Consider the following 25,645-nt stretch of genomic DNA (forward strand, 5'->3'; position numbering starts at 1 on the left):
AGCAGGCAGTAATTCTACCCTCCACTGTTCTTTATATACCAAGAGAGTATGAGTGGTCCCTGTGAAATGGCACCAAAACATCACTCCTCTCATAAAGGAAGGAAAAGAAAATACCATGCGTTTTCACAAGCGTTATCTCATTTAGTCCTCAGAGCAATTCTCGCAAAATAAAATATTAGTCGATTTTTACATCTGAGAGACCTGAAGACTTACACAAAATCAAATGGCTATTGGATAGCAAAATCAAGATATAGTCCATGAAGTATGAGACTCAAAAGCCCATCTGTTCCCACGTCATTCTACTGGCTAAGATGCCAGCGTTTGGGACAGAGCTGTTTTCTTCTCTTTCTAGATATGACAAATTAAAAGAGACCTCTGCACCAGTCCAGTCCATCCATCCTTCCCTTCCCCCTTCAAGGGAGAATCAGCACTTAAGGTAGACACTCAAATAATGTTTGGTCATTGACCAAATACTTCAAATACTACTTCTTTTCCCTAAAAAGAAAATACACATTTTGCGTCTTTAATATTACAGTGGTTTATTGTATTAAAATATGAGCTTCTATGACTCTGTGGAAAGGTAAATATATAACTTCCTATATAAGACAAGGGTTTCCCAATTTAACATCAATCCTCTTCTACTGAATAGTAGAAGTCTGAGTAGTACAAAGTTTGAATTAATGAGAAAGCATAATTCCAGTAGCTTCCTATCCTCATTCTATTTTGATCTTTTTTTTATTTACTTAGAGAAAATGTTGGCCCTGGAATTCTTGCTTTTGGCCAGAACAATAAAATCCTTATCTGATAATAACTTTGTTTGAAAATATGAAAGCTGTATGGATGGTAATTGTTTTTCACCTAAGATAAATAGTAAAGATAAGTGTTTACATTTATAAGGCACTTATATTGTAGGGAACTTTATGGAAAGAATCAAATTTCACAGTCAAGTTATCTTTAGTGCATCTTTTTCAAACTGACAGACAGCTATATGAGAATACTAATCGTGTTCTTCCATCGAATCCTGCTAATGCCAGTTATTCTAGAAAGTATCCACCATTCCATCCATTCTTCTAACCATACATTTAGATATATACTCATCACCTATGCGCATATATTTGTTTTTCTTTCCTCCAGGCACAGAGTAGAAGACTCTTCCACTAACAGTTTACATAACAAAGTTATGTAACCTTAGGAAAGTGACCTCATCTCACTTTGCCTCACCTTTTTAATCTTTATGCGTCAGCTGCTACATCAGTTGCTTTATATATCTAATTTTATTTATCTTCATGTAAATGTAAAAGAGAGGCCATAGAGCTTATATAACTTTACCAATATTCTATGATTGGCAAATAACAGATTCCAAACACAATTCTGTTTCAAAAACTTCCTTGTACACTACCAGTAAAGCATACTACCTTCTCCAGGCACAGTACCTGCAGAGCATTAATTTGGGGAGAGGAGTTTTTCACACTATATACCCATTCTCTGCCCCAGCTCACTGCTCTTACAAGTGAGAATGTATAATGTCCCGATAGTTGTCAACCTTTTTTCTTACCCTAGCATACCTGAGGGTTGTGATACACTTGAACTAATAGCTTAACTAGACATCTTTAAGGATCTGGGTGATAAGGAGCAAGTGTAGTTTGAAGAATCCCCTTTCTCTGATGAGATCTAAATGTATTCTAAGATATAATAACCCAGAGCATTGCCAAGACACAATTCTGGTTGGCTGTCCTAAAAAAGGGAACACCTCAAACAACTAAATCTGTTGACAAGAATGTGTAGTATGGGCTTCAGAATGCAGATTCTGGAGTCCACCAGACCTATCCCACCACTCTTTACAGTTATGTTAATATAGGTAAGTTATTTCCTCTCCTGTAAAATTGGGACAATGATAGTATTAGCATCATGAGATATCTGTGAGGATAAACTGAGAAAGGACTGTAAGTACTTGGTACATAGGGTACATATTAGTCACATAGCAAATAGTAGTCATGTCTAGTAGTAGTTATGATCTTTATCGAGTGGATAGTTTCATGTACTTTCCTATTCAGAATCTTCTGAAAGTACTAGTTATGATCTTTATCGAGAGGATAGTTTCATGTACTTTCCTATTCAGAATCTTCTGAAAGTACTTCTGTGGTTTTTTAATTCTTGGTTTTCAGTCAGACACTTTGGAAATGATTTTAATTCTTTCAAACACCAGAATACCATGTGGTACTTCTCCAAATTTCTTACATTAAGACTTAAGAGGTTTTAACATTAAAAAGCTACTGCATCTCAAGTTACATTTCAAGTATCTCAACAAAGCAAGTTACTGCAGATAGTTTAAATGATACCCAGTCATGAGTACCTTCATTATGACTGATCTCTTTTTCAGAATACCTTTTTGTTATATACCTTATGGATTTAAAACATGACTAAAGATGAATTTCTTAATACGCATATTATGTTTTCCGAGCCTATTCATTCTTTGAGGAAATTAAGGGAAAAAATAATGAAGCCATGTTATACAGGTACTTAATTTTTTTTAATCTGTGGTAGTACTGTGGTAATTAATGCTTATTTTATGCAAACTAGACTATATCTGTTAACGGACACATTACTGTCAAGAAAATATTACTTGTCTTAATTATCAGTAATGAAGCAGGGATAAGCTGCTCACTTAGATATAATATATCTAATGACCTTTTCAGTTAGAGGTTGTGATGAAAGGTATCAGTTTCACAAATTATGCTTCATTCAGCTTCTGGTCTTTGTGTAGATTAATGTTTTGTGGATGAGTTTTAAAGTCAGGCATAAATTGTGTTTGGTGTTTAAAATTGATTTAGTGTCTTGCTTTTAGTATATCATTTTCTTGTTTATAAAGCCTCAATTTTATCTTCAAGCTTAAAAAATAGTCCGTAGTTAATTTAGGACTGCTTTACTAACTGCCAATGTTTTTTTTAACACTACTAAATAAATTCATACATATATTTCCCCTTGCTTAACCAAAGGACAAGCTTCTTTGTTATTTCTGAATTTAGGACAATAAGCACAATGTTTATAATGACAATTTTGAACTAGGAATAGAGATATTTCTAATGCCATTTTTCTTAATTAGATTTCCTGGGATGGCACAGAGCTGGTTATTTTGATAGAATTTATGATATCCCTTAATCAGCCTCTTACCAAATAATAACTATCATATCTCAAGGTATTGGAACATCATTCAAGAATTCAGATATTTGGGCCTATATTCAGATCAATAGGAGAACTGCCTCATGTTTTAAGTTTACTAAGGATTTAAGCATTGGGGGTCAGTGCAACAAAGCAATAAAACAAAAAGTGATTTTCAAATTTCTGAGCCATGGAACCCTTTATCTAAAATCTTATCCAGAGTCCCAATATAGAAATGTGATGAAATTGGAGCTGCTCTGCTTGAATGGGAAGATTTCTGCAGTAATTTGGAGGAATCCAGGGCTCTTAAGGAGCAGGGTTTTGATACTGCGATGCTGATATTTGTATTGTTCACAGAACCCAAATACTACAGCAGGAGAGAAGGGCCCAGGCTATCTTTCAAACCCCTCATTTTAATGGTGAGGCTTCCAAAATTTAATCCAAAGTAACCAGCCTAAGTTCACATGGTCAATAAGTGCTATGATCTAAAAAAATATATGGTTCTTCCAGTGGTGGAATTTTTTTCTCTAGTCTTTGTTGTCCTACTCCTATAGTAATAAATTTTGAAAACTCTATTATTTAAAGAAAAGTTTCTGAATTGACCGAATCAAAAAAAAAAAAAAAAGTAAGCCATAGATTTCTATTTTCAAGGACCCAGTAAAGTCCTGCCTGTCCCAAAATATCAACTCTTTACTTCTTGCCCCAGTGCTCATTCTGGAATAGTGTGTTCACGATGGGTGCTCATTCTCCACTCTGGCTTTGCTGAAGAGCAAGAGCAGGACCAGGTCAGCAAAACAGGGATTTTCCTGTGCCATACTTAAATTCCTTCAGTTTCTCAAAAGCATATTCACGCGTGGAGTGGCCCGTGATTATAACCCTCCATCTAATAATCTGATAGCTCCTCCACCACCTACCACTGTCATCTCAACCAGGCTATTATCCTTCAGGCTACCTTAAATGTTGCTTCCTCCTTTGGGGCTTCTCTGATCTATCTATACTGAGTCTGAATTAGATATCTCTCATTCGTGCTCTCATAGCATCCTGTACTTCATCAAAGCAGTGATTGTTACTTTTTGCAACTAAAAGTAATGATTGCAATTACTTTTATCATCCCCTTCTACATGCTCAGTTTCCTAAATACAGAGACCACAAATATCTTGTTCATCATTGAATCTCAAAGTCTAGCAGAGTTTCTGACTTGTGGCTAGTGCCCTATATTTATTAGGAAGGAAAGGAGGAAAATAGGCTCTACTTCCCACTCAAAGGACATAAAGTGTTTATGTAAACTGGTTTCTTGTTGAGAAGCAGCTGCTGACTTCCAATATGACATTGGAAGAACTATCTATCGCTAGGTCTTCGTTTCCCTTTCCAGCAGGTCGATAATGTCTCCTGTGCCTAGCTTTTGTCTTCCTCCTGCTGAAAGTTTTCTCTGTATCAGAGTTTTCTACTCAGTTTCTGAAGTATAATGGAGGAGGAAGTTATATTTGTCTTCAGAAGCAGGTTAAGGAGGCTTCCCTTGGGAAATAATCTCTTAAAAATCATCTTACTTTTTCTCCCATGGACTTTTAATGGTGATGACATTCTTAAAATGAAGTATATTTATAGTTATTCTTGGAATAACTATAAAACTGTAGGATTTTATTTTATCCTTGACAATGGTATTTATACAATTCACATATACTATGTAGCCATGATGGAATTATTGTCTACAATTTAAAATATCTAAACTTGTTTCTGTCAAAAAATGAGGAATTTAAATACAACTAGTCAGTGTCCCATAGAAAGTAATACCACTCTTCTAATTATTAATTATGTTTTCTTTTTATTGACACAAGCAGCTAATGAGGAAATGTGGTGTAGGAGAAAGGAAATGAAATAGAATTGTCCCACTCAGTTTTTTCAGAAAGTTGAGAAAGAAAAAGTAAAGTTCAAGAACAAGACCCATTGAACTTAAGTAGTGATTCTACTACATATTAGGGGGAAAAATTTTTTTTAAGGATTTTTTTGGGGGTAAAATAATACATGCACATAGCCAGAATAGCAGTTTATATTTACAGAACTAAATGGTCACATTTTCAAGTAAAATACTCCCTGGCATTTGAACAGCTGTTATATCTAAATCAGATTTGAATACTGTTGTTTAACCTTCCCAGCTGTAGCGGGGGCGGTTTGTTAGTCTAATTCAGTATAAAATATGCATAGTATACTTAAATTTGAAACTTTAAACACATATTTGTATTAAACTGATAAATTTTGGTCATATAAGCCTATTTTAGATAAACCTTTTATCCCTCTGTGAGTTATTTATTGTCCTCAAGTATATTTTATGTTTGAAAATAATTAAAATATCCTTCTAAATCCTTTCCATTCGATTCATATCTCTTTGTTTTTACTTTTATATTAGGAATGAACAAAAATATACATTTTCTATACCTATACTTGTAATTGCACTGGCACATCCATAGGAAAATTGTTCTTATATTTTTTTCTTATGTTTCTTCCTAACCAATTCTTTAACCCTAACAGAATCTTCTTCACTAAAAAGTTGTGGGAATGGAATGAGAATGAGGTGGTTGCTATTGGAAGGCAAAACAAAAGAGCAATACTTCTCAGTCTTACAAGACTAAGGCTAAAAGAGGTTAAAATCAAAGTACATGTAATTATGTAGCATATGAATCTAGTGAATAACAATTTGTAGCCTGCTACACTAGAAAATATTGCTTGACATTTGAAAGATGTAATTTTTGAAAAAATAAACATAAATGTATACATCACGCATGTTCACACACATATACAGATAAATGTAGAAATAGTTATAGATTCATCTGTGTGTGTGCGTGTTTATGTACTATATACATACATATATTCTTAGCTTTATCTTCTGGAGAGCTTAGAAGCAATTATAGCCTAAAGAATATTCCACGTACCTGGATACTGGTTTCTAAGTGTCATCCCTCAGTAATAAAAAAAATGAGGGACAGGAGGGAGGCAGTAAAATAGCTGATTCTGGGGCAGAGGCACAGAAACCATAACATGAGACTAGAATTTGTGCCAAAAAGCAGGGAGCTATTTAAAGAATTATGAGAAAAGACATAGGAGCCACTTTGAAGAGGACTCTTCTAGCCAAATCTGGGAAATTTGAGCTTCAAAATAAATAATTGAAAATAATACTGAGTATAATGGAAATCCACAAGTCCACACTGAGATGGATGGATGGATGGATGGATGGATGGATGGGTGGGTGGGTGGATGGATGGATGGATGGATGGATGGATGGAAAGAGAAAACTTTTCCATATAGAAAATCAACTAATACACATTAAAGGAATGATGAAATAGAAAATTCCCCATTCAACAATCATAGTTGTATTCAGTTCAGAAAGGAATTGTCAATGGAGGCTAAGGCAGCTGGTGGGTTAAGGATTTTGACAGAATCTCAAAGTATTTCCAAACTACTAATCATTTACAAAAGGAAGAATTGTGACTTTACAAGGGAAAAACCTGAAGTGCAACATGACCAAGTGATCAAGGTAACATCACAAGGGGGTTGACATCACACATGGCACATGACCTTGATTAGAGACACTAGAAGAGCAGAGTGTCATATTAGTAGTTTCCCTGCCCTAAAAGCAGAATCACGAAGAAATATCAAATGGATCTTGGTTTATGGTTAGCCTACAGAATAAAAGTCACATATTCTTGAAAAACTATCAAGGGCTTGAAAGGCGAAGGCATACTCAATATCGGAATGGAATGAGTGTCCTGATATTGCTTAAGCAGTTGACAAAGTGAATGGAGTCTGAATTGACAGTAGTGTTGTATCCATGTCAATATCCTGACTTGAAGGATTATATAGTGATCATGTAGGAGAATGGCCTTATTTTGGAAAATACACACTGAAGTATTTAGAGGCAATAGGAATTGTATATGCTGCTTGTTCTTAAATGGTTCAGAAAAGGCTAATTATGAGATATATTTATATATATATATAAACATATATATATATAGGAGAAGTATATCTATGTTTAAATCAAAAGAGAAAGAGATGGAACATGTGTGAAATGGTAAAAGATGGGGGAGCTAGGTGAGAGAGTGATAGGAATTCTTTGTTCTGTTTTTGCATACTTTTCTGTATTTGAAAATTTCAAAATATTTATTTAAAAGGTGATGTAGTAAATAATAATCAAATAGATTACTATTTCTACAATAAAACTATGAGGAGTCACATGAAATAGAATTAATAAAAACTGTAAATAGCTTTATGTCAGCCCAAGCCTAATTTTGCCACCAAATGAGTTAAGGTTTTTAAAGTTTTTTAGATTTATGAATTGAGGATAAAGCTTGTTGGGTCTGTGCAAGGTACCTGAGGCCCAGATAAATAAGTTTTCCAATCTCACACAGAAAATAACAGAACCAAGTCCAGAACCTAAGTCTCCTAATTCCCAATCCAGCAGTCCTTGGATGATAGCTGAATAACAGATTAATGAAGCAAGACAGGGATCTATATGTTCAAATTCTGATGGTAGTTCATTCAGGAAAGTGTCCAATTTACAAAATTTCCCTTAGAGCTACATCATTGGTTTCAAGAGGGCATGATCTGTGTTGCAATTTCAAATGCATCCCAAAGAAATATAGAAAACCTTCTCTCTCTTCACCTGTTTCCTAGACAGTGGTATAAATGCAGGAATGAGTAGATTCCTTCCTCTCCTCTGCCTCTCATCCCCATCCCTAACTCTCTTACCCTATAAGATTTCCTTCCTCTCTACAGGATTAGAGCACAGACTTGAACTTCAATCACAATTTTTTTCTAATGTGACTTACCAGTCACTGACACTATCCCTAATGCCTAATGTGTTTTTAAAGTTTCAAATAGCTGTTGACTTAAACTGCTATGTAAGAAAATGGTCCTGCATCCTGTATTTTTGGATATAGTTAAGGCTAAATATTATTTTAACTGTCACAATTGCTTAAGTGGGTTTTCAGTAAGCTGCTTATGTCTTCTGTCTCTTAAATTCTTGTTCTTAAAATCTTCGTAAAAGATGTAATAACCAAGAAGTGTTATAGTTTTGCTACTTAAACATTTACATGTTTAAAATAAGCTTATTTATGGCATTGCCTTAATTAACTTCTAATATAATTTGATTTCTCTTGGGGCACATATATTCAATGTCCTATTTTAAATATATGTCCAAAACTATGGCCTGAACATAATTTTTTAAATAGCTGTGTCTTTTGGATTCCAAAACTGCTTTTTTCCACTCCTAGTCCTACGTATTGCTGGCCAAGTTAGTTATTTCTTTTCCTGTGTTTTCGGTTTACTGACTTAAGAGCTCTACATATAGATTTAAGTGTTTTTGTAGATTCCAAATATGCACATTTTCAATCTATTTCTAAATTTAGCCTTAGCTGTTCTTATTTTACCTAATGTAACAGATGTACATTTTCAATACTGATCAGTAAAGACGGCATTTTTTTGAAAAATACAGTTTTTGAACACAATTTATTAGTAGCCTGTCAGTATACCTTCACTTCTCAGCCTATATATCTTTAGTTTTTATATATTATGGCCAAAGACTGAATATCAACTGTTAGCACAGTAGGGAGCAAATAATATATTGATGACTTATGTTTCTGTCTGTCCTTCTAAATCTACTTTATTTAGTAAATACAATTATAACTGCATATCCAAAAGTAATCTTTTTGGTTTCCTATAATTTCATAACAGGTACCTGGGATTGTAATATACTTATACACGTTAAGACAGGAGGGCTTTAAGTACTAACATTCTGAGACTTTAATTAAATAATTAGTCTTAGATTTAAATGTGTGTGTGTGTGTGTGTGTTTGTGTGTGTGTGTGTGTGTGTGTGTGTGTGTGTGTGTATGGAGAGGCGGATAGGGAGTTATTGTTTAATTTAGAATTTCAGTTTGGGATGATGAAAAAGTTCTGGAGATGGATAGTGGTAATTGTTGTACAACAGTGTGAATATACTTAATGACACTGAAATGTACACTTAAAAATGTAAATTTTATTTTATGTATATTTTGCCACTATATTTAAAGTCCGATTTATAGTTTTTCATCTGTATGTGATTCTTCCTTGTCATAAACATTATCTAGCATTTAGTCTCTAAACATATGCTATTTATTTATTAAATATATGATACATGCTTTTACTATGATAGGTATAAATTCTGAGTATAAGAAATTCCTGAAAATTATTTTTTAATTGACTCAGCATTTTTTTAGCTATGTGGCCTTGTGTAAGTTACTCAAACCCTCTAAACTTTAGTTTTCCTCTGTATAAAATAAAAATTATAATATCTATTCAAAAGGTTGTTACATGGAGTAGTCAATACAACATTTTTACTGGGAAAATGAATATTATTCATGTAAAGCACTTAGCACACAATGAAATGCACAGAAAGCACTAAGAAATATAGCTGCTAGCACTTTTTATTAAACAATGCAGATAAATTAAAACACTAAAGTTACCTGCAATTCTTGCTTGTCTTTTGAGGGCTGCATGTATGGGCTGCATCTTATAGTCACTGCCTTGAAGTCTCTTTGTTTACTTTGTTTACTTGACTTGCTAAACATGACACGTGCAAAGGATTCTGTAACCCTATGTTTGGTCTCTTAGGACCCCTTCAGCCTCCTAGGTCTTGCACCAGTGGCTTAGTCAACAAGCTTGCTAAACAAGGGAAACAAACAGAGAAGACGGGCATGAAAAGTGCTGGTATTTCTGTGGAATAACCCTTATTGCCCAGCTATCCCCAGAGAGCCTGAAACAGCCCTAACACCTCTCAGATTTAGATAGCCAGTTTATTGATACATCCTGTGAGACTTCTAGTTTTAAGTAATTACTGTTGATCAAAGAGGTTAACCAGTGTTTTTCAAAGTACAAATATGTTACTTTTAAGACAATTTATATAATTATATCCTGCTTCATTTATTAAAGAATTTGAGACAGCTATCTAATTGCCATTTTATTGAAATGCAAAATAAGTAGACAAAAAAGAACCTCAAAAATTTGTCTCCTCAGTTTCTTCTCTCAGGCTCCTTGTGTCTTGGCCATGGTTATCCAGCTAGGTTATCCTAGAGCAAGGCTGTGATGTCTCTGGTGGTAAATGCTGGTTTATTTTTTGAGGAAATCAAGATATTTTATGATTGAAAAGGAATTAGTACAATTGATTTTTTTCTCTTAGTTAATATACCCTCCCCTAAAATAATTCTTAAATGGTTTAAAACTGAACACCAAGAACATGGAGGTAAATGGAAATGGTATAAAACACCTAAAAATAATTTTTTCACATATTTGTCCAAAAACTTAAAATTCAAAAATATATGTTTTCACATATTCAGCACTCGTAACTTAAGCTAAAGCATACTTCTAAAATCTTATAGGAACAATATTATAAAGCTTAATTATATTTTTATTGTCCATGCCATCTGTGCATTTGTTCTGCTTACAAGAGTAATAGAGTATTCAAAAAAAAACAACATATTTAGTTTGCAATGTAATCGTCTGATCACAGATGTATCAAGGCAAATTATCTCTTATCATTTCAGATCCTGTTTTTATAGTGTAGGGTTTTGTATGTGTTTGAAAATAGAAAAAACTTCTTAGCTACTAAAAAGCCATATGTAATTGATTCAAACAAAACATAAAACTGCTGTTTCTATTTCTTAAAACAAATTTTAATTTAGGTGAAAGAAAACACTATAATTGTTTATATATAATAGTATATGACTTAAAGATTATTTTATATCTAAAAATTAAGACTTTGAAAGTCATCATATAAATTTACTCGTTTTTAACTTTTTATCATTGGAAACTAGATTTAAAAACTGTTACTGTACAAACTTGAAACATGAAGGCTCAGAATCTATTTGACAGTTCAATAATTTCGTCAAAAATATTATAAACATTAAAATTTTTCTGTAACTGTAGGATAGTAATTATCTCTCTTAATAAATAATAATGATGGTTATGTCTTATTTTTAAATTTTATTCTTTCAAAGGAAAAAATAGGCCACCATTATCTAAGCATCTAGTAATTTCTCTGAATACAAGAAATATGTACTAAATTAATTTCTGTGATGTTTAAACATCACAAATATTTGACATTCTGCATGTAAAATTTTCAAAATGATGTATTTCTATATGTTACATAATATTTAACACCAATATATATGAAATAAACTTTATAATTCATTTTAGTAGGAACATAGTATAATATCTTTAGTATTCATCTGAAGATATCAACTGGTCAAAGTCTTCATTTTAGCAGGTATATTCTGTTGAAAATATAAGCTTTTATGTACAAAAATATTGAATCACTTTTTTATGTCATAAGTGTGAAATTTAATGGACTCGCAGATGAATACTTCCCTTTATTCTAAAACAATGTATTATTTTATAGTATCTTCTATAATTCAGATATGTCCATATAATTCCATGGTAGAAATTGATCAATCCTACTTTAATAGTTGATGCTTTTTTTTTAATTATACTAATTCTGTAATAGTTTCTTATCGCTGCTATACCAAATTAGCACAGATTTAGTCATTTAAAATAACCCAAATTTATTATGTTATAGTTCTAGAGATCAGAAGCCTGAAGTCAGCCTAGTAGACTAAAATTAAGGCATCAGCAAGGTTGGTTCCTTCTGAGGTCTTCTAGGGGAAAATCCACTTCTCGCCTATTTTAGTCCTAGAGACTGCCAGCATTCCTTACCTTATGGATGCACCACTCCAGCTTTCGCTTCTTTCATCACATCTCCTTCTCTCTGACTTTGACAGTTCTACTGCCCTTTTATAAGGATTCTTGCGATTACATTGGGCCCAGGACAATCTACCCCCATCTCAAGATCCTTAATTACACCTGAAAAGTCCCTTTAGCCATCTGTAACATATTCACAGGTTCCAGAGATTAAGGACGTGGACATCTTTTGGAGATACGCAAGGGCATTATCCAGCCTAACACATCACATATGGTTTTATTTTTTAATTTTAATTCCTTAGAATATTATTATTCTCTTTTGCCACAAGGCCTTTGCACTTACTATTCAATCTTTCTGGAATACCTTTTACATTTTCCCCCTGCCTAGATAATGCTCCCTGCAGTTCTAGAATAATCTCTCCCACAGAGAAACCATCCACCTCTCTGACCAAATTAATTTCCCCTTTTATATATTCTCATTGCACCATGTACTTCTTCGTGGCACTTATCAGTTTATTATTTTTATGTTTACTGTTATGATTCTTTAAAGATTTTTACCCCAATTTACTTCATCAACTCTGTAAGGGTGAATACCATGAGTCTGTCATTTTTTTCTCCTACCTTTATATTCCCATTGCCTAGTCAGTAAATATTTGTGAAAAGGAATGAATCGTCTTGCACATTTTGTGTCAGGTTTATTCCTAAATATTTTGTGAGATTTTTTTTCTAACTGTTGTGAATGGAATCCTTTTGTTTTGTTCTGTTTCATTACATTTTGGTATTGGTACTTAAATACTGATCTTGTATCCAGCCACTTTATTGATCCATACCATTAATGCTAATAATTACTTAGTTCGGTCTCTTAGATTTTATAGGTAGATGATCATATTATCTACAAATAATGATCATTTCTCCCTTTCTGATATTTATTTTTTTCATTTTTTTTTATTATCCAATGTCATTGTCCAAGACTTGCAGTATAACATTAAATGTATTAAGATTCCTTCAGCTTTCTAGTTTACGAAGCTATCGATTGAATGTTTTTTCTGCTTTTAACTTTTGTCCTTCAGTCTTTTAACATAGTAAATTCCTGTTTTTATATTCAGATTGTCTACCCTCTCCCCACCATTCTCTTTCTTCTTCTGTAATGCCTATTACACAGATGTTAGTTTCTGAATCCAGTGTTTATCTTTTAACTTTTCTCTATATGATTTTCTTTGCCCTTTTGATTTATATTCTGCGAGAATTTCTTTATCTTCCAGCTCACTAATTCCTTCCTCTGTTGGTTCTATTCTATTAGCCAATCGAAGTTATGTTTTGTGTTTTGTTTTGTTTTGTTGAAAGTTATATTCTTATTTTCTCTGTTTCCTGATTGGTTCTTTTACTAACAGCCTCTCTTACCCAATTAAGAGAGCTGCTAGAAAAGTCTTCTGAGTGCTTTATAAACTATTTCATTAGGTGTAAGTTCTATTTGTTTAGTATCTATGGGTATTTAAATGTGACTGATTCTTGATTAGGCTCTTGTTTTTGTATTTCAAATGAATATGGATCATGTATGGAGCTATTTCTTACTTGTCTTCTGGGAGTGAGTTTCCTCATGCTCTGGGAAATTTAGTAGCTACCTGGTGCCATTGTCCTAGTTCTCGAATTATATTTTTAAAGAACTTCTAAAATAAAAGAATTTCTATCAGTAATGTAGATTAGTGAACCAATAGCTCCATATTTTGTTCCTATATTCTTTGTTTTCATTAATTTAATTTCTGATTTCTCATTTATCTTAAAAGTGTCTTGATTCCTTCCTTTTCTGTTTCTTATGTTTAGTGTTAACTTCTGGGCAGTTTCTTCTTTATTCTTGAAAGACAACAGAGCCATTAAAAATTTCTGTTTTATCTCAGATATTTTTCATATAAGCCTATGAAATGTAACTTTAATATTTAAATTTAGATTTTAAAAGTTTACCAGCATACAGTTCAAGTCATAATTTTAAAAACTAGTTGTCAGTTATCTGCAAGTGTATTATCCACATTGCACTTTATCTGCATCAAATTTCAAGTTTTTATTGACAATGTCCCATCATGTCTTTAACTAAGGAAGGACCTTTTTATATAGATATTATATGAGGTATCTAAAATAGTCAAACTCATAGAAGCAGAGAATAGAATGGTGGTTTCCAGGGGCTGGGGGTGGGTAGGAATGGGGAATTGTAGCTCAATGGGTATTAAGTTTCTATTTCATAAGATGAGTAAGTTCTATAAATGTGGCATACAGCATAGTACCTATAGTTAACAGTACCATGTTGTACACTTTAAGATATGTTGAGGCTAGGTCTTATGTTAAGTTTCCTTTAAAAAAATAAATCAGAACACAAGGAAAGTTTGGAGATGATGGGTATGTTTATTACTTTGATTGTGGTGATGGTGTTGTGGGTATATGCATACGTACAAACTCATCAAATGTACACATTTTATGCAATTTTTTGTACATCAACTTATACCTCAATAAGGCTAAATAAATACTATAATCTAGCCAGATCTGGAAAAGTTATTAATTCCATTAAAAGTGAGAGCCAAAAAAGAATTACAAACTAGTGCTTTTATTTAGCTCTGATTTCAACTAGTACATAAACACAAATGCCCTAAGAGATGATGCTGGTTTTTCCCAGCAGTGTGAAAGATTTAAGCAACAAAGTTACAGAAGCCAGCTAATTTCTATTTTCTTCCTAAAACAGCTATAATAAAAGTAATGCAGAAGCATGTTCTGAATCAAATATATTTTTTTCTGTAAGCTGCTCTTTTGGATTACTCATGCCTAAGATCAAACTCTCACTTTGTGAAAGGGGGTCCTTGATTAAGTGATTTTATTACATTTCCTACTGTGTGTGTAACAATTCTCTGATCTACACATCCTTATTATTGAATAATCATTGAGTATTTTCAGTTATTGAATCAAAATAATTTGAGTGAAAGAATATAAACTTAAAATGGACAGTTGCTGGTGTGGGGTGCATGGGTTCTAAGTAAGAAAACATGCATACAACGGCTTGATGCCAGTTGGGAAAATGATGGTGAAAAGCTGTTTTAGATATTAGATTAGAAATTCCTTTACCCAAGATTTTCAATCCAAGGTTCTCTTCTCCAAAAAAAAGTCTTTGGAGGCTGATAAAGTTTATGCTAAAAACAGGAAGCTGCCTCCAGGGAGTGTAATGTGTACTGAAAGAACCAAGTTGTGTTAAGTGCCTGGAATTTGCAAAAGATTAACATGAAACCCTCTAAATATGATCACTGTCCCCAAGAAGGAGTGTGTCATGGTGATTCACGTACCGTGCCCTGGTATTTGCAGACATGGATTTTAGTCCCAGCTCTGCTACTTACTAATTGTCACTTACTTTAAGCAAGTATCTTGTAGAAATTAGATAAGCAAGAAGTCTACGTAGGAAACATTTGTGATAATCAAAGCCCAGAGTGATAAGGGGAACAAGAGGCAGAGGAAGAGAAGTCATATATTATGTTTTATTATGCTCTTTTAGATTGGATATGAATATTTATGGTTAGAGTAAATATGGGGCCAAGTAGAAATGGGGTGAAGGTATATATAACAAACACTCTGGTACACTGTAACTCAAAGTCTATTATATTACACTTGAACCATACATAAAGATAAAAAGCAAAATGTACTTTATTTTTAGATATTCTTTATGAAAAAATAAACAGGTTGGGGATAATCAAAAACTTATCTGGGATACTTTTGAAAATGAAGGCACTGTGTGTACTACATGGTCAATGTTAGGTGCCCTGATAAGAAATCATACACAGAATAGCCATAGACAAATAAACCTTTCAAAAGTGGGCTGACGGTTTCTGACAGCAGTATAAAGCCATCTTTCAGAGCCAGCAATTCAGTCAGGCCCATCTGAATCATTTCCTCTATGAACTGTCTTTATTGGAAATACAAGAAAAAGCACCAGTGAACTAATAATTATCTTCTCTTTGTCATCAGAGTGGCCTAGGTTAGTAAAATGTCACCTTAAAATTAAGTTTATCTTTTTTTATCTACTTGGAATTATTCTGTTATTCTTTTCTTATAATATAGCACATGTGTATGTGACCTGTTTTTCTTGTATACGTATGGATCCAGGAAGTCAATATGATGATAAAGATAAATATGTACCTCAAAATTATTTTAGACTCTCTATAATTTTTTAAATCAAATATTTTGACCAAATTAATAGACTGGTAGGTACAACTTTAGTCTTTTTATTATTTTCCTTCTCTTTGCTGTAATAAAAAAAATTGTATTACATAATAAATTAAATCATAAGCCTACAAATTAAAAACTGGCTCATACTGCAACTTTGTATTAATGATGCAGCTGATGAAAATAACTATCAATAACCTAAAGATGCATAGTACTAGGGACAAAGGTGGCATTTTACATTTTTATTAACACTTGTAATTTTCTCCTGCTTGATTTCTTTTAGGCCAAGCCCAATTTCTTCTAAACCATGGGTCAGTGAGCTCATGCTGATTCTCATATGAATGATAGGCTTGATTTTGCAAAGATATCACCAACTACCAATACCTAAGTCTAGTAACCGTCATTATGAACAACCTAGAATAGAAAAGTATGAATTTGAATGCATCATTTCCTTTAATTTCGCTAACTGGCAATCCTGGACACCATCAGAATTATGTGTATTTGTGAAACATTACATTTTTAAATGTTATTATTAATGTAGTAGCATAAATAACATAAAACAAGCAAAATATTATACTATAATACATATTTTCTTGGTAAAAATCATAGGAAGAAAAAAACAATACACTTTAAATGGTAAAGTTTTATATTTAGTAAATGATCCCTTAACAACCAAATGAAAGTTTATGAACAACTAGGTTTCACCAGAATATGATACATATCTGCTTCAGTAGCTTTTCCACATCCACCCAGATGAAAACAATATTATATTAATAAATCATAAGAGGCTTCTATTAGCTTGATAAATATATACATTTAAAATACAAGTTAGAAAAGGATTTGTTTGAATACTTTAAATAAGTCTTTATCATATTATTCTAGTGATGTCAAATACGACTTTCATTTTTAAAAGATTTTAGTTAGAAATTTAATCTTCGAAAATATTAATAACAGCTTACAGCAGGTAAGCTATAAAATAACACTGGATGCTGTCTATTTAGTTTCTGGTTGAAAAAGCACAGCAGTACTTTAGTTCATTACCTTTGAAAAAAACAGTAACAAGATAATACAGCTGCCTCTGATTAAGATGTAAATTCTTTCTAATTAGAATGTAAATTCTTACATTTAAATGAAGACATCAATTGTCAGGATGCCATATGATATCTTATTCCACCTTGCCTGAATGAAGCCCTCACTGCTCATCTATGGCACTGAAATAGTTTTGCAATCTCTTTGTTCCCTGATTCTTGTAATATTCTCTCTTCATGTTCCCTTTTCACATTGCTTTTGTTTGTTTTCCCCCTTGCATCTGATATTGCTGTGCCTTGGGATTTTGCAGAAATTTGGAATGAAAATTGAGTTCAGTCAGTGCCAGTATTTGCTTGTGCCTCAATTACTTCTGCTGAATTTTCCTCAATGCAAATCAGGCAGGTTGCATAAAGTGGTGCATGTATTTGAAATAATTAATTTTCCGTAAAATGATGGATCAAGTCCAATCAACCTTCATGAAATCTAAATAATAGAATAGAGAATTAGAAATTAATTAACATTTTGTGTTGTTAATACTTTATAGTATAAACTAGCAATAGTGAGTTTTACTGTTCATTCTAACTTTTTCTTTATTAAATGTTGATGAAAACCTGCCTCAATCATTTCTTGCCAGAAATATGCTAACAAGGAATCTTGTATCAATAATACTGAAGCAAATGTTTCAAAGATTGTATAAATTATTAACCAATAAGTTGGATTATTCGTGCTTTTCTTTTCTACTGAGCAATGGTCAAAGTCTGACCTTGAATAATGTACACTGACTTATAGAAACCAACTCTTATAATGGATAAAGCCTTGAGCCTTTGAGCATAGCATCATACCTTTCTTTTACATCATGTTTCTTCATCCAAAAGAGGTATAACTTTAGAGGCAAACCAACTCAACCAACCTTGCAGTGCTGGGGAAAGAGAAACCTAGAAATTGAAAGAATACTTTATAGATAGAAAGATACCTCCTATAGTTTATTTTTAATGTTTTAAAATAGAAAATTTCAAACATACACAAAAGTAGAGACTAATATAACGAACCCCTGTGTACCCATCAACTATCATCAATTATCAAGGAGCTAACGAGGAAGCAAAACATACAAACCTGAAATAATGAATAACATGCAAATTATAGAGAATAATGTACAAATAGAAGCTTAAATGCAGTTAAAGAATATGAGTGCTATGGATACTTAGAGAAGATTAGTTTGCGCTGAATGGGCAGAGAAGAAGAGAAAGAACATTCCAGATGGAATGGAGACACCATAAGAAAAGATTTAACGATGAGCAGAATCTGCAATAATATAGAAGAGACTAGCACGCTTTGATCAGAAGTATCACGTTTGTATATAAAAGTAGTTATATTGAGGCATATGATACATCCACTTAACCTTGGTAAGATGGAGGATTTGAGAGCCAGGCAACACATTTTAGTTCTAATTAGCCAAAGTAGTATTTTGAGCTTTGGAGTGACAGCGTCAAAAATAGCTTCTCTTTGTCCAAACAAAAATCAAATCTCTAATAACCTAAAACTCTTTCCTTATTCTTCTTTGATCATTTTCACAAGTAGAAGGACATTTCTAGTGACTAAAGAATAAATTGCAAAGAAAAATTTTATCTCTAACCCAGCTAATTAAAAACAAATGCTAGTAATAAATCCGTAATTATGAATTTCACTATATTGCATTTTACTTGATTGCTATACCTGGTAGAATCAAGAGAAATATTACTGTTTTTATTTATACAGTCACTTGAAAGTTGTTTAAACCCACAATTTGTTTGTTTTTGTACAATTCCAAATTTGTGGTATTCTTTACACACAATATTAGTTTCTCATTGCTACTTAATAAATTACCACAAACTTAGTGACTTAAACAATACAAAATTATTTTCTTACAATTCCAGAGTCCATAAATCCAAAAGGCATCTTATGGAGCTAAAATCAAGGGGTCAGCAGAGTCGGGGTCCTTCTGGAGGCTCTAGAGGAGAGCCATTTCCTTGCCTTCTCTAGATTCCAGAGGCCACCTGCATTCCTTGGCTTGTGACCCCATTTCTCCATCTCCAAAGCCAACAACGTTGGGCTGAGTCCTTCTTAAGCTATCTCTCTGGTTCTCTCTGATACCTCTCTTTCACTTTTAAGGACCTTTGTGATTACATTGGGTCCACGGGAATAAACCTGTATAATCCCCCCTATTTTAAAGTCAACCATTTAGCAACATTAATTCCATCTGTAAATTTAATTCCCTTTTGCCAAATACAGTAACATAGATTCCAGGAATTAGGATGTGGACATCTTTGAAGGACCATTATTTTGCCTACCTTAACATTGCTTTCATATCTGCTCCTTGGTAACTAACCACTTTGATAGACCATAGAAACAGAACTACTCTACTGGCTCAAAAAGGAATTTTTTTCAATTTAAGATAAACTAACATTTATCATTTTATCTGACTTTGAAGAAAACAAAAAGGATAAATTAGACTAAATACTATAAATCACAACAATTGCACAATCAAATATAAGCATTTTTACAAAATTGTATACTAAATTCAGTCATTGTTTGGACATGACCAAAAAATTGTATTTCAAAAAAGGGAGTAGAAAGCTAGCATTTTTTGAGAACTTACTATGTGGCAGACACTATTATAAATATTTTAGAGATATTATTACCTTTTAATTATTAAAACCCCTATAATTAGGTATATTTTCCTCCTTTTAATGATAAGAGCTGAAGCTGGAAGACTTTAGGTAACTTCCCAAAAGACACAGTAAGTGATCCCAAAGTCTTCATACTATATACCATGCTGGATTCTGCGAAATGTCAGTTTTATCTATCTATTAAGAAACATTTTTTTCAGTATTGATTAAGATCAAGGAATTTAAAGTATTATGGAATCAACAATCAAATATGACACATAATCCCTGCCTGCGAGGACTTGATAATCTAGTTACAGAAGTGAAGACAAAAACACATAGGGAGGCTGGATAGTGTACTGTTTTAAGCATGGATTCAGACAGCCTGAGGTTAGAATTCTTGCTCTTTTACTACTCAGTCTTTTACTCTATGTGAGCCTACGTTTCCTTTCCTTCCTCATAGGGCTGTTACAGAGATTAACTATACATGAAATCACTAATCCCTGGATATGCCAGAAAGCAAGCACTCAGTAAATGTTAGCTGCTCTTATTGTAATAAAATTCTAATAGCACAAAGGCTGAGTTAATGATTAGCCAGTCAGGGGATATAGGGATTGAGTACAAGAAAAGCTAATTGTCAGAGGAGTGATTTCATGTTAAATCTGCAGGTCTATACAAGGATTTCTTGTATAGGAACAAGGGATTTATGAATATGATTGGCAGTATGGTGTAGCGGTTAAGTGCACTAAGTCTGGTGAAAAATGCTGTTTTTCAATTCCATCTCTTTACTAATCTGTCTACACATCAGTTTCCTCATTTGTAAAATGGAGATAAATACAGTAACTACATCATGGTACTGTTACAAGTATTAAATGAATATGCAAATATGCTTAGAAGAATATCTAGCACAAAATATCAGTGTTATTAGTATCAAAAATATACCTTCTGTAGCCTACCCTTAGTGACCTACCATAGTTGACAGTAATAGCAAAGAATAGATTAATCTCAGTTTCCCAAAGCCATAGAGGAGTTTTGCACAGCTAGACAGCATCACCATTAGGATGGATATTGTACAAGGGTGTATCATGTGCCTGCAATGTACCTAGCAGTCTGTTTTAGGTAATATAAATTGGCAAACACCCTTGCTTTCTCTAGACCTTCCCTACGAGGTGAGGAGACGAAACTGATGGTGGATGAAATAGAGACTAATTAAGTGCGAAAACGAGTGTTAAACTGACTCCAGGCGTCAGGGATTCAGAGAAAGAAGAAATCATTGTAGATCATATCACCTTCCTAGAGAAAGTAGGACTTGAACTGGACTTTGAATAATGGGTAGAACTTTAGGGACTGGTAAGACGATATGGACAGTTCTGAACATAAGAAATTGCCCCAAACCTGGAGTCTCATTCATCTTTTGTCCAAACCTTCTCCTCAAATTGCTAAATAACCAGCATCAAAGAAAGGAAAACGTGAATGAGGATGCCACAAATGCCATAAGCCCGTGGAATCTTAAATAAGTGCTTGTTCCATTGAAGGGATTTAGGAACAAGAGATCTCTGGTTAGAGCTTCCAGCAACTTGGGTGGAAGAGAAATTTATATTCTTATGTTCACTAACCTCCCACTGAAATTTAGTATTTTCTTAATCGTGAACATAATTAAGGTAACATCACAGTAACATTAGCAGTAGCCATGACTTTGTCATCAATAGAAATCACAGATTTTTTTTTCATATAAAATTAAAACTGTAGGTATCTCAAAATATCATGTATGTTTATCTCTTTTGGCGAATATTAGGCCCACTGCTACTGCTGTTATTTAACAGTTAATAAAAATGCAGATATTACAATATCAGAGATGAGTTTATTTTTTGATAACATTTCAGTGTAACTTGTTTCCTTTGTAATCTGGTATATTTTATTTTATACGTTTAAAAGCATTGTTCTGAAAAGGGGTTCATAGTTTTTACCACATTGACAAAAGAGTCCATGGCACTAGGGTAGTGCTTCTGTTTATGGACCTGGGAATGTATTAGTTTTTTTTTGGTAACCACATGCATAGTTGATTCATATCGAACTTGTAGTCAACTAAAATCCCTTTTTAAACATGTTCATTTAGGCTACATTTATTCCATGAAATAGGCAACTAGCATTACGCTTCAGCCAGTGGTTGGAACTGATTGACAAATATCATGAAATGCTTAGAGCAGCATTTTATAAATATTTCTGCCTACTATACAACTTAATATGAACTACCTAAAGTTATATCTTACAACATTTTTCCTATATGCAGATATAGCTGCCAAACAAAAGTTACATATTATTCTTTCTATTTTTATTGAGATATAATTGACTTTAACAATGTATTAAAGTGTACAACATAATGATTTGATTTACATATATTGTGTGAAATTATTAGCACAGAAAGTTAACCTTCATAACTTTACATAGTTACAAATTTTTTTCTTGTGATGAGACCTTTAAGATTTGCCCTCTTAGTAACTTTCAAACATACAATGCAGCATTGTTAACTATAGTCACCATGCTATACAATACATCCCCAGAATTTATTTACCTTATAACTGGAAGTTTGTACCTATTCACCACCTTCACCCATTTCTCCCACCCTCCAGCCCCCACCTCTGGCAACCACCAATCTTTTCCCTGTTTCTCTTTTTTAGATACCACATAAAAGTGATATCCTACAGTATTTGTCTTTCTCCATCTGACTTATTTCACCAAGCATAATGTCCTCAAGGTTCATCCACGTTATTGCAAATGGCAGGCTTTCTTTTTTATGGCTGTATAATATTAAAGTGTGTCTGTCTGTGTGTGTCTGTGTGTGTCTTTCACGTTTTCTTTATGCATTTATTTGTCAGTGTGCACTTAGGTTGTTTCCATGTCTTGGCTACTATAAAAAAATTTTACAGTGAACATGGGTGTTCAGATATCTCTCAAGATAGCGAGTTTATTTCCTTTGGATATATACCCAGAAATGGAAATGCTCCATTGATGTACTTTCCATGATGTATATGTCCTAAGCTGCAAAGATTTGCTGGCTGAAGGTAGGAACCAACTAGGAGCATCTTCGCTCACATATCTAGTGGTACATGCTGGCTGTCAGTTGGGACCTCAGTTGAGGCTATCCTCTGGAACACCTGTGCATAGTCTTTTCATGTGACCGGTACTTCCTCACATGGTGGCTTCTTCTCACATGGCAACTTAAGGCTCCAAAAGTAAGTATCCTAGAAAACAAGGTAGAAACTGCCTGTCTTTTAAGACTCATTATAGTTCATCACATCTGCCATCTTCTTTTGATCCAAACAGCCACAAGGCCACCCAGATTCAAGGGGATAAGAATTAAACCTGCCGCTTGATCACACTGTCCAAGGTCACATTGTACAAGAGCATGTAGAATGGTGATGCTGTGCAGTTATCTTTGGAAAATACAATCTGTACCTGTAAATAGGTGCAAAACTGTGGTAAAGTATTTGAACCCATAGTCTGCAGCGATGCAGGTTGTGTGGAATGAGTATAGATGAAACATCATTTGTCTAAATGGCCAGATTTGAAGTTGAAGTTTATAATTATGTTATCTATTATTCTAGTAGTGAAATTTCTTATTTTATTAGGGTTGGGGGGAAGATCTGTGATCTTTTTCAATCTGTGTGTTTATTAGAAGAGGATCTGAGAGCCGCAAGTGTTATCTGACACATAAAAGAATGACATGGGGGAAAATGTTCCTTATTTTCTCCACCGAAATTTTTAATACGTTAAAAGAAAAACTGTAGAGGTAAATTGTATAGTAAGTGAAACATATCACAATAAACCTTTTTTTAAAAAGAACCATAAACAAATGTTGAATTTTAGTTAATGATATGCATGAGAAGTGCTTAGAGATAAAGTATACTGATGTCTGCAGCTTGCTTTGAAATTCACGAAAAACATCGCTTCTCAACCTTTTGGCTAAAGATCAAGTGAAATTCACCAAAAATAAGATGAATTGATGGATGATAGATGTTTAGAGAGGTGATAAAGCAAGTATAGAAAAAAGATTAATTGTATACTTTAGGTGTTGCGTATTCTCTAAAAAAAATCATTTTTCTACATATTTGAAATTTTTCACAATATAATATTGGGGAAAATCAGAAGATTCCACTACACGATCACTAGAATGACCTTTAAAAAGTGGATTTCTTGGAATATTTTCTTCATTAAAAGTTCTGACAGTTTTTATGAAGTGACTACTACATCACCTATTTTTATTCAGGTACTGGGATAATTCCTTGGTAATGGAGAAAACAGAAGGAAAGACTTAGGCACAAAACCTCAGCATAGTTCTGTGACTGCAAAGTCGGAAACCTTTGAGATAGTTATAATTAACACAGTTTTGCCACTAGGAAAACTAAAACTCTAAGCTTACTCCCTACACAGAGTATGATCTCCATTTCAAACATCGTCTGCCCTGCTAAAATCTTACACATTTTTTCTCTTTAGGCAATTACTTTTAATGTTTTTCCTTTTCTTTGACCTCAGCAATATGTTCCCTGTTTACATCATTCATGGAATCATGAAGGGTCACTATTGTCTGCCCAATCCCAAAATAGTTTGGCACTTTTTCAAATTGTTTTGCTTGAATTGTCCTGAAATGGTAACCCGCTGACGCAGACGTAAACTCCAGTCCTCCTGTGCTCTAGTCAGGCCAGAAAAAAAAAGATTTTAAAAAAGAGAAAAGGAATGAAAGTGTCTTTTGGTTGCTAAGCAAAGGACTACTTCGTAAGGAATAGGAAAACTTCAGAATTTTTTAAGTCTTGTGGTAAAATTCGAACTCACAAAACATTTATACCTTAACTTAAAATAGCACTCACTAATCAAGTGAGGTCATTCAACATTTAGCTGCTCTGTTGAATGCCCTCCCTAAGTGTCCACCAGTGATCGATCTAAATGTGGCATGCTGTGCAGAACCCCTGCACTTAAGAAACATAAACAGCATAGCTATGGAGAAAGTTGGAGAGGACACCAGATTATGAGCAGATTCGCACTGCAAGATAAAGCAAAAAGAAAATAAGTGCCAAGGACCAGATGGAATGAAATCATGTGCCCCTGGCTCTCTTGCCCAGCCTGAGAAGCCAGGCCAGGGGAGTTCGTGATCATGGTACAGGAATAGAGACTATTGCTCAATGCTTAAGTCTCCCTGTCAGTCAAAACTGCTATTCAATATACTCCTTACTCCCTATTTTGTATTTAGTCGTGGGTTTTTATCTGAAACCTGGAAGCTTTGGGAGCAGACTCCTACTTTGTTCTGCTTAAGACTTCCAAATACATATTCAGGCTTTGTGTGCCCAATTTTGTTGTTTGCATGGTTGAACGCTGTCCCTGGAAAGATGTACTTGTGAGCTAGTGTGAAGTCAATGACTTGCCTTCAGCATCCATGAGGAAGTTCTGAAGTTTCCGTTTCAAGGCTTTGACATGTCAGCATGTGTAAGTCTACTCTAATGCCAATATGCCTTATGCCAGTAGATTCCATTTGATCTTAGTGTGCAAGATTTCCTTTGTGGCTCTTAACCTGTTGCCATTAAAAGAAACGCAAAATTATAATATTGTTGCCTGCAGTGTACCTAGTTGGCACAAATACAGTTAGTACTCTACCACAACACTGCTTTTGGTTCATTAGAATTTTTAACCACATTGGCATTTTTTAAAAACCTGTTTTCTAAAACCCTGCATTCAACTCCTGATTTTCCATTCAACTCATGATGATGCTTCCTGACTGCTCAGCTGGAATCTGGATTTGTCTTCTTTCATTCAGCACACTTTTGAACCAGTGGCAAGTCTTGTTGTGGGGAATATTGGGTAGCAAATTCTAATTTGGCAGCACCCTGGGGACATTAATCAATCAGA

General features: G+C 33.6%; 1 protein-coding gene across 1 annotated transcript in view; it reads left to right on the forward strand.

Annotated features, from left to right (window-relative positions):
* ELP4 (elongator acetyltransferase complex subunit 4) overlaps positions 1–25,645 on the forward strand; it is a 190,659-nt gene that overhangs the window by 120,312 nt on the left and 44,702 nt on the right. The window lies entirely within an intron of this gene.

The sequence above is a fragment of the Rousettus aegyptiacus genome, unplaced genomic scaffold (genome assembly GCF_014176215.1).
Source record: "Rousettus aegyptiacus isolate mRouAeg1 unplaced genomic scaffold, mRouAeg1.p scaffold_m13_p_5, whole genome shotgun sequence".
Classification (NCBI taxonomy): Eukaryota; Metazoa; Chordata; class Mammalia; order Chiroptera; family Pteropodidae; genus Rousettus; species Rousettus aegyptiacus.